Source organism: Prosopis cineraria, unplaced genomic scaffold, assembly GCF_029017545.1.
Source record: "Prosopis cineraria cultivar Desert tree isolate PC_DT_omini unplaced genomic scaffold, ASM2901754v1 PC12, whole genome shotgun sequence".
Classification (NCBI taxonomy): domain Eukaryota; kingdom Viridiplantae; phylum Streptophyta; class Magnoliopsida; order Fabales; family Fabaceae; genus Prosopis; species Prosopis cineraria.
The window spans coordinates 19,244,069-19,256,192 of NW_026555343.1; positions in this window are offsets into that span (position 1 = coordinate 19,244,069).

Genomic DNA, 12,124 nt, shown 5'->3' on the forward strand with positions numbered 1-12,124 from the left:
TACAAGCATGATTTGGCTGCGTGGAATCAATAAAACCTTTTGGTTGTCGCATAAACACTTCCACTTGAAGAAAATCATTTAAGAAGGCATTATTGATATCTAATTGATGGATTTCCCAATTGAAAGTAACCGCAATTGTTAAAACGATATGCACTGTGATAGTCTTCAAAACTGGACTGAAAGTTTCACTATAATCAAGCCCTAGCATTTGTTGGAAACCCTTCACCACTAGACGCGCCTTGTGCTTCAACAAAGAGTTGTCGGCCTTAAATTTGGTTTTAAAACTCCAAAGACAATTAATGATCTTTTGAGAGCGATTGAATGGAACCAATTTCCAGGTCTGATTCCTAGTACTTTGAAGACTCCTAGCAGTGCTGCTAGAACAGGTTCTCTTTCGTGCAACAGGCCAGATATCTCCGTTGTTAGTTGGACTGTGGTTTTCAAGAAGCTTTTTGCACTTCTCCTTCGTCATCTCAGCAGCAAAGGATCTTCTATTCCTACAGGAAAGCTCTTTTTACTTCATACTACTCCTTCAACTCTTCAAAGAGTTCAAATGCATGGAGGTTGAGAAGCAGCATTTCAATCAAGCTCAATGGTGTCAAGATTCTGCAAGATCTGAAAGGTGTTATCTTGCTCTGTTTTTTCATGCTTTCCCGTCGTGTTTGTTGAGTCTGTTTTTTGGTTTCTTACAGTTTTTGGGCTTGGTGTTTTATATTTGTAGTCTCGTATTTAGTTGTTTCAGTGTGTTTGTTTTTGGGCTGTGTCTGTTTTTTTTTTTTTAAAAAAAAATCCTATGCATTAACCGTATATTAGGCATCATTAATGGTCAAATTATTTGTCAATTGTTAGTTAAGACTGGCATATATTTATGTATGTGTGAACAACAGCAATAACAAAGGCATTTTTAAATTTAAGAAAAAATTAATCATTTAATTATTGTACTTTTTATTAAGTTTTATTAAGTTTAATTCAGTTTTTGAGCTTTGATTTGTTATAACCAAGGTATGTAAAACCGGATCGGTCATTAAACCGGTTATGACACTGGGTCACGGGTTAATAGTTCAATCGGGGTTGAACCGATGACAAACCGATCATAATTAAAATAATATAATTTAAATAAAAAGACATTAATTATAAAAATATTCAACCAAATCCAACCACTCAAAAGACTAACAATAATAAAATACTATATTTTTGGACTTAGCATGCTCTGCCTCTAATTTTTCATTTTTGAATTCAATTTCACTTTTTTTTGTTATCTTATTTTCGAACTCAAAGCTTTGAAAAATTAAAAATGAAAAAAAAAATAAAAACGACTTCATTTTGGGGTTAAAAGTCTGAAAAAATAATAATCCGGTTAACCCGGTCAGCCCACCGGGTAATCCGGGTTATACCGGGTTGAACCCGGGTTGACCGGGTTACATCGGTTCACTCCCTCACCGGGTTAAGAGTAAACCCAGACCGGACAAGGGACCGGGTCATCGGTTTTTAGGTTGACCCGATCGGTCTGGTCCGGTTTTCAATACCATGGTTATAACTCAATTCTTGAAGTTTTGACTTGATTATAACTCAATCTTTATACTTTGATTCTTGCAACTCATCCTTATAGTTTTAATCATTTAAATATTGGTCCTTATATATTAAAAAATAAAATTATAAATATTAGAATTATGTTTAAATTTATTTCTAATAATTTAAATTATTAAACCTTTTTAATATTTATAAATATTATAAATATTAAAAGCTTAAAATATTTTTAATCTTTATAATTTTATCTTTTAAAACATATAGGGATTAATATTTAAATGGTTGAAATTATAGAGATTGAGTTACAAGAGGAAAAGTTTAAGGATTTAGTTACAACCAAATTAAAACTATAAGGATTGAATTATAACAAATCAAAGTTTAAAAATTGAGTTATCATTGGATCAAAACTATAAGAATTAAATGATTAATATTTCCTAAATTTGACATGAATTAACATGTAAAAAGTAACACTTTCTTTTTTTGACCAAAATCAAATGGAAAAACCATCATACTCAAGCGATGAAATATTCAATTTATCTACATTCACACATACTATATAACATTTCAACTACACGCTCTTACTATTAAGAGAACATTAATTTATTAGCAAAACATTAAGTTAGGATGGCTACAACCCATATTGTATTAGATTTGGATTCTCTTCATTGAGCACCATTCTATTGCCTCTTTTAAAAGGGCCATTATTCCAACGCTCACTACTACAGAAATAGCCTTTGGTAGTGTTTAAAATTTTAGTTTCGTGGTATTTATAAAACGCTATAAGATCTAATGCTATAATAAATATCAGGTGGCGTTTTATTAATTATTAAAACACCACAAGACTTATGATAGAATGAGGGCATTTTCTTTTGCAAGCGCCACCTCTCTCACCTTACTTTTTAAAAAACCTTAAGAGAGGTGGCCTTTATTACATATTGAAACGCCACCTATGTTCTTCACAAAGGTGGCATTTTCAATAAGAACAAACGTCACCTCTGTGAAACAAATTTTAAAAAATTAAAAATCATATAGAGGTGGTGTTTCTTTAATCTGTAAACATCACCTCTGTCATTTGAATTTTTTTTTAAATTTAAATAACATAGGTGGCATTTTTGGAATATAGAAACACCACCTATGTTATTTCAGAGAGGTGGCGTTTCTTCATGGATTTCAGATAGGTGCCACCTAATGTGTTTTTTTAAAATATTATACATCAAAATTTTTTATGAGAACAATAGATCCAACAATATAAACCAATCCAGTAATTTGCAAACAATTCAGTTATACAATAAAAAATTACAAAACATATATTTGCAGTATGACAAAGTAGTTTACAACTATATTAATAAAGCTCCCTAACTAGCTAGCTAGCCCAAGACATATTTTAAAAGCCTCAAATCTTACAAAAGTATTCAACAAATACCAAAGTTCTAGTGTCCGAAATTCAAAACAAATGATGACCACTCTTTAATTAGATCATAAATTTGTTCATCACTATATTTTAAGCATTTTGTGTTCTCAAAGTACTACAAAATATATTAAAAGAAGAAGTCATATACATATATAATTAAAAATTGTTATAACCCCAATAAAATTAAATAAAATTAGATAACTTTTCATACCCCAAATGGGATAAAAGTTTGATCATGGGTGATCACATCCTTCATGTATTTCATAATGTAGTATCCACAATCATTATTATTTGGTTGGAAAGGGCACTAAAAAATTACCAAAAAGTAATATAAATTTATGAAGCAAATAAATTTATTTTTCATAATTCAATAAAATCTTTCATGTATAAATTAAATATACCATAATCTTTATCCATTGATAACTCTTTGAGAAATCTTTATTTTTGAAAAAGGGGAGCTTTTTGTGACCACGAAAGCTGTTTAATGTCCTACCAAAATAGAAAAATTTAATCAATGATAATTGATGCAAATACATACATATATATATATATATATATATGAATATGTAAAATGATTCTTATAAATATAAATACTTATTGAATAACCTCAATATATTAGGATGATTTGTCGGCACACCTCCAGATAGAGGATCGAGATAATAAATTAAAGGCAAAGGAGTAGCCACAGGATTGAGGACAATCAAAATCCAATGTTTCCTAAAAAATTTAAAATTTTATTATGTCTTAATAAAATTGAGGCATCTAACACAACAATTAATTAAAAAGGTAATTAATAAAATACTTACTTTGTATTGTAAGGTATTAAGAATAATATATTTTTTTCAACTTCAGGTTTTTTTGTGAATATTTCTTTTAGAAGATCTACTTGTTCAAATGCACTCAACATCGACCCATGACTAATATCATGAGGACTAATAAAAGAAAATCTATTCTCTTTCTTAGTGTCTTTCAAAAAAGAAATGTACTTGATAAATAAAAAAATGTATTAAAATCAATTACAATAAGAAATAAAATAATCAATATGAAAAGATGTTATGAAAAAAGTACCTTATCCAAGTGATGATAGCAGAAGCACTTGCCCATTCTTGATCAAGTATTTCCACAATAGTATTTCTATCAAGATATTTCCAACTGTCTTTACAATATATTTCTTTTTCAAATTTTATTTCAAGTATTTGACCATTAGCAGTAGCCTTTGGCAAAAGAGACCAAAGAACTTCACAACAATTATTAGCTCTTTGCATTTTTGAAGCTTCATGATATACACTTTTTTGTTTATGCAAGATATTAGATTCCTTAGAAATATTACCATGCGCATTAATATTTTTTTGTTTTTTGATTTTGACTGAGTCTGTAAAAATAAAAAAAATTAAGTCGTAATTACAATTACATCTACAATATTTTAAGGAAGTGTGAAATATAATTATTTTATCAAATGACTCAATGAGATATAAAGGCCATGTAACAAAAGTTCCTTCAACATCTTTGACCAATACAATATCTTCATTAAGAGGTATTAGTAACTTGGCATCATCATTAGTGCAAATGTCCATAGAAACTTGCAATGTATCAGGGTGTAACAGAATAGTATGTAAAATATCATCAACAAAACTATAAACAGTGCCTACTTGCAACTATATTTTTGAATGGAATTTCTATGTATAATTTGCATTTTGATTCCCCCTAGAAACAAATAAAATATTCAGCAATTTATATTGTAAAAATGATAATAACTTTAAAAGTTGTCTAGAAAAAGTATTGCCAAAGGGAGAGTGGGATGGTTTGACACAGAAATGCAGCTATCTCTCAAACTAGGGCTTTTAACTATTGGAACTCTCACAAAACCTTGTTGAATCATAGCATTCATTTGCTCAAATAATTTTTTATTTTGTTCTTGTAACTGATGATATTGTTCTTCATAATGTAGCTCGAGCATATTTCGTTCCAATAATTGTTGCCAAAATACATTCATTTTCTCTTTCAACTCAGCAAAGACACTCTTGTTTGAGCGTCTCCGACCACTGAAATAAGTGGTTTGAATAACACCAAAACTGACCCCTTTGACACAATCAGGGACTTTTGGAACATTTAAAGCTTTGCTGAGGATGTCCTCACGACCAAATTGTTGTACTGCTTTTGGCATTTCTTGTGACAAAGTTTGCTATTATATAAGGATCATAACAGATTATATATAAAATGAAATCATGTAAATAAAATTTTAAACATGAACTAAATACTAATACGTACACAAGTCTACCAAACTTGCCTTACACCTTTATCTTCAATTTTACCTTTTGAATTTAATCATCCTTCTACCCACACTTTATGCCGCGTAAGTTGTTCACAATTTAAATTATCTTTTTTAATCTACATATTAAAATAATTAATTGAATTTATGAATCACTCAAACATATGCAATAATTATTGAATATAAGACATACTTTATTTTGTTCAGTGAATGCATATCCTTTTCTTCCACTTTTGAAGCGATATTTTTGGCTTTTAGCTAGTTGACGATATCGCTCGCTTTTCACCTATTCAAATGCAAATTGAATTCATATTAATTTTATATGAGTAAAACTATATATAATTGGCAAAATCTTTCATTATTTACCTTAAATTCTTCTACTGTGTGGTCTAGAACAAATTAATCCCATTCTTCTTGAGATATGGTCCCATCATAAAGCTTCAGTGGGTATTCAATGATATTATGATTACTATCTATTAAATACCACTTGTAAAGATCTGCATGAAATTTTCTAAGAAGAACTTTGGCTTTCTTGAGGACATATGTTTTGTGAGACTCTTCGAGATCAAAATAAGACTATAAGAAAGAAAATAATCTGGATCAATATAAGCATAAGAAAAAATAGTTCAACAGATAAGATATTAATGACTTTTTTTATCTCAACTTGTTCCCATATGAATCTCTTGTATTCATTGGGCACTTTTCTCCAATAAGTAAATATAATAGGCACATGGTCTCAAGCCATGGCCCCAATATAACTGACTAATTTTTCTCCATTTGGCTTTATTGGCTGACCCATGATATTCCAACCAACTTTTAGCTTTATTCCTATGCTTCTATTTCTAATCAACTTGGCCATATAGTTTTACCACGATGAACATCTCGAAACATTTTCTCCTTTGTTACTTGAGGATTATTGTCATTTAAACTAGTGTGAGGCTCATCGTCGCTATTGGAACTCATTTTCCCACAAGTTGAGATCAACACATTAACACTTGCATAATATGAAATATGAAAAAAATTAAATCAAGTAACATGAGAAATTAAATTACTTTTTTTTTGTTTGATTTAGACTTGATAGGTCGACCAATATCCCATCTCTATGATCATCTCTCATGTACAAATGCTCCTCTTTAGTGAAATCATAATCAAAAGATTGTATTATTTCATGAAAAGGATCATCTTCAATATTCATATCCTCATTAACTTGAGCTTGATTATCATCTTCATGTTTTTTGTTTGATAAAAGTACAATAGACCAATTCTTTTTTGTAGGATTAGGAACAAAAAATACTTGTTTAGCTTGTTCAGCTAAAATAAAGGGGTCATCTCTATATCCAACTTTAGATAGATCTACTTGAATAAATCCAAAATCATCAATTCAGAATTCACTATAATTGTTAACCCACCTACATCCAAAGACAACCATCCTAAACATAGAGTAATCCAACTCCCATATATGTTCAATGATACCAAAGTATGACATTTCTGCATAGACAGGGTTGCTATCTTTTAAACCGGGTACATGTAAATTACCAGTAATAAGCATTACTCTACTATTCTGCATTGTGCTTTAATCATCTTGTTCTTTGGTATAGAAGGTGTAACCATTGATTACATAACCAGTGTAAGATAAAACATGTAAACTCTGTCCTTTGGCCAGCCATCTCAATTTTTCAAAAACATTACCTGGATTCTTCCCCGATTCTTCAAGGATGTGACTTTTAAACCACTTTGCAAAGCATTAATTGTGTTCTTTTGTTACAAAATTCTCATTTCTAACACCAAACATATCTCTGAGAATATCTTTATGTTCTTCCACAAATGGCTTAACCTCTTTAGTGTTGTGCAGAACATATAGGTGAGCCTGTTTTCAGCTGCTGAAATGCTAATAACTTTATTTCCAATTATTCCTTTCCTTGATTTTCGTCCATCATGACGAGACTTTGGAATCCCTAGTGTCAATGTTGGATAAATAATCTATACACAATTTAGCTGCTTCTTTGATTATGTACCATTTGGCAATACAGCCCTCGGGTCAACGTCTATTTTTCACATAGCCTTTTAAAATTTTCATGTAATGCTTAATCAGGTACATCTATTGTAAACAAGCTGGGCCATACATTTGAACTTCTTTTAGCAAGTGGACTGTCAAATGAACCATGATGTTAAAGAATGAAGGTGAAAAATATATTTCAAGTTCATAAAAGGTCAAAACAACTTGCCTTTGTAGGGTTGAAAAATTTGTAGGGTCAATTACTTTATTATGAATCATCTTGAAAAACAAGCATAGATTTATGATGGTGCATTGCACTTTCTTGGGCAAAATTGATCGAATACCAATAAGTAAGAAATTTTGTATGAGCACATGAAAATCATGAGATTTAAGACATTATAACTTCAAATCTTTCATTGATACAAGGTTCTTCACATTTAAAGAGTACCCCTTGGTCACTTTGACACTATAAAGAAACTCAAGAAAAGATTGTTTCTCATGCTTAGATAGATTGTAAGCTACTGGTGGTAGATAAGTATGATTTCCTTTCTCTAATGGAGCCAACTCTTCTCTTATTCCTATAGAGACCAAATCCAATCTTGACTTCACATTGTCCTTACTTTTTCTTGGCAACTGGAGCAATGTCCTAACCACATTGTCATAAACATTTTTTTTTATTTGCGTCACATCCAGAAAATGTCTTACATGTAAGGACTTCCAATACGGCAGATAAAAACAATTGATTTTTTTCCAACCACTTGTTGCAACATTTTTTTGCAAAAGGTTTGCCAAAATGGTTATCAAGGTCTTTCACCTTTTAAAAAACATTCATGCCTGTCAATGACCTAGGTAGTTTCCTTTCTTTGGAGTCACCATTGAAAGCTTTTCTTTATTTCCTCTAGCGATGTGTCAAAGGTAAGAATCTATGGTGTCCTATATAAACATTTTTCTTACAATGATCTAACCGTATTGAATGAGTGTCCTCTTCACATATAGGACATGCACCATGTCCTTTGATGCTATATCCTGAGAGATTGCCATAAGCAGGAAAATTATTGATTGTGCCAAATAACATAGCTTTCAAATTGAAAGTTTCTTCTCTATACCCATCATAAACCTTCACGCCAGTGTCCCACATTAGCTTCAAATCCTCTATTAAAGGAGCTAAATATGCATCTATATCATTTCTCGATTGTTTAGGCCCAGAAATTAACATATACAACATTATAAACTTGTGTTTCATACATAACCATAGAGGTAGATTGTAAATTATTAATATTACTAGCCATGTGCTATAGGTATTGCTTTGAACACTATGTGGGTTGATTCCATCAGTAGATAATGCAAGCCGAAGATTCCTTTCTTCATTTCCAAAATTAGGGTACTTAAAGTCAATTTTTTCCATTAAGGATAATTTACAGGGTGCCTAAGCTTTCCATTTTTAATCCTTTCATTCTCATGCCATGTCAACAAGTTGGCAATTTTTGCATTTCCATACACACACCTAAATCTCGATATAATGGGAAAAATACCATAGTGCCTTTGCATGACCTAATTTCTTTCCATATCACGATGTTTCACATTTAGGGCATTTCTCTAATGAAGCATACTCATTACGAAACAAAATGCAATCATTAGGACATACATGTATTTTCTCATAGCCCAAACTAACTAAGCAGAGCATTTGCTTGGCCTCATATGTCTTAGTGGGAAGTTCATTACCAATAGGAAACATATCTTTCAGAGCATTAAGCAATAAAGTGAAACTCTTATCAATCCATCCATAAGCAGCTTTCAAATTGTACAATACCAGAACTGCTGATAACCTAGTGTATTTAGTACAACCAAGATATAGTGGTTTCTTTGAATCACCTACCAACCTTTCAAACATTTGAGGACAATCATTAAAATCATCCTCTATTGCATTTAGCATTTCATCAAGACGATCAGTCTCATACCCATTACTGTCAACATCATCACATGCATCTTCTCTCTCAAAAGACCTACTGATATACACCCTTTCATTAGATACATCATTTTTCTCTCCATGCCTTGTCTAAAGTGTATAACTTTGATCAATTCCGTGACATATTTAATGATCTAACAATTTAGTTTGAGTAATTCTCTTTCCATAGCAACAAGCTAAGCAAGGACACAAAGTTTTATTTGGATCTTTCGCATGCTGACTACAAAAGTAATAAACTCTTCAATCCTATCCTTATATTCTTTTGACAATCGATTAGCAAATATCCACTTCTAGTCCATACCCTATACCTATTGATATTCATCTATATCCATCAAGTCAAGTAATAAACAACCATTGATATCTAATGCAACTAATTGATTAAATTAGGATACGATGTAGCTAATTAAAAACATGACAAATTAAACTTAAACAAATATGAACAAATTAATTTGACATTTAAAAAAAATTTGTCAGCATGACAAACTAAAAATGAAAAATTTTCAAGTATCAAATCATCTATTTAATAATCTTAATTTCATTAAGAATTAATTTAACATTTTTTTATATGCAAAATAATTGTTTTAGGTAAATTTAAGTCCCACCAACCACATTAATATTCAACAGTTGATAAACAAATAAATAAAATTGAATGATAATAAAAATTAGATTATTTTAGGTAATTAATGAATAATTATCTAGGTAAATTCAAGTCCCAACAACCACAGTAATATTCAACAGTTGATAAATAAATAAATGAAATTAAATGTAATATATTTAGAGTTACAAAAATTCATAAAAAAAAGGTACCATGAGGAGGGAACAAGATGAACCACGGGCTCCTGGAGTTAAGGAAACAAAGTTGGGACCATGAGTTGAAGATCAATATGAGCACAAGCAAAAATGAGGGACCACAAGATAAAAAAAATTAAAAAAATTTGTGGGGACCTTGGAGCATATAAAGATAGAGATGGGAAAATAAATATGATAGAAAGAATTACTTTACACTAACGAGCTTAGAGTGAAGCAAGGAAGAAGGGAGAAGTTGTGGGCAAGTTGAGAAGGATGAGCTGAGGGTGCTGAGAGGCGAGAGCTGGGGGGTTAGGGGAGCACCGCGAGCTGAGAGGGAGAGTTAGGGTAGGGGGTGGCACGATGAGTTGAGAAGGAGAGCTAAGGTAGGGGCGGAGCTGAGAGGGAGAGCCAGGGAGCTGAGAACGATAGTGTGGGGAGCTGGGAGGGATAATTGAGAGCTGTTAGGGGTGAAGGGGACCATGAGGTGAGGGAGAAGGATTGAGAGGGAGCCGTTAAGTTGGAAAGCTGTTGGGGAAGGGAAAAAGCCACGTGAAGAGTCAAATTTGGCAGGAGAAAAGATAGAATTAGAGGTGGCGATTCCCAATAGGCAATCGCCACCTCTCTTACTGATTTTAAAAAACAAAATTTAATACATTATATATATATATTTAATATATAAGTATATGTAATAAATGTAGATAATATATATTTAGTATTAAAAATTATTAAATATATATAAATCACAAACCTTATTTTATTAAATAAAATATATCTCTAAATAATTATTTAATAAAAATATATCTCTAAATAATTATATCAAATAAAATATATAAATAATTATTTTATTATATTAAAAATATATTTATGATAAAAATAATAAAATATGAGAGAGGTGGCATTTCTTTCTCTTGAAAATGCCACCTCTTTCCCAATATTTATTAAAAAAATACATCACTAAATAATTTCATCAAATAAAAGATATAAATAAATATTTATAATATTAAAATATTTATGTAATAAAAATGTGAAAGAGGTGGCATTTCTAACACCTAGAAACGCCACCTCTATTCTAGTATTTATGAAAAAATATATCACTAAATAATTTAATCAAATTAAATATATAAATAAATATTTATTATATTAAAACATTTGTGTAATAAAAATAATAAAAATATGAGAGATGGCATTTATAACACCTAGAAACCCACCTCTCTTCTATTATTTAATTAATAAAAATATATCTTTAAATAATTTCATCAAATAAAATATATAAGTAATTATTTTATTATGTTAAAATATATTTCTAATAAAAATAATAAAAATATAAGAGAGGTGGCGTTTCTATCTACTAGAATGCCACCTCTCTTTCAGAATTTATGAAAACATACATTACTAAATAATTTCATATTATCTATTAAATTTTTTAATATGATTAAAAAATTATTTATAAATATAATTTTTTTAACAATTAGAAGAGAGGTGGCGTTTCTGGTGATTGGAAATGCCACCTCTCTTAGTTTATTAAATGTATATATTAAAAATAAGAAAGGTGGCATTTTCATGTTCTAAAAACATCACCTCTCTGATTTTAATTAATTAAGTATGAATATATATATTTTATTAATGAATTAAATAATTATGTTTAAATTATTATACGATCTAATAAAATAATATAGGTAAGTTAAAACAAAATAATAGGTGGCATTTTATTATTGAATCACCACTAATAATGTTACTGAACTTAAAGTTGTGGACAGTGCATTTAATAAACACCACCTAATATTATTTATTTAAATTAAAAATAAAGAAAGTAATTTAAAGTAGTGGCATTTGAACAAAGAAATGCTACCAAACATTTTTAGAGTTAATATTAGTGGTGTTTCATTTTTTTATTGCTATGAAATGCATGCTACTAATTCTCATTTTTGTAGTAGTGGCTTCAATCGATCAGTACTCTACATTTTTTTTTTAAATTTGAAATAACCAAAATATTGAACTATTCAAATATAATTTAAATGTCCATATTTTAAATTTCATATTCTTGGATTTTGAATCAAAGTAGGGAGAATGTCAAAAAATATCCCTCAAATATGCAAATAACATTTAAGTACTACCAAATGTATGTAATAATTATGGGAAAATTTTAGCCAGGGACCCTTGACCGAA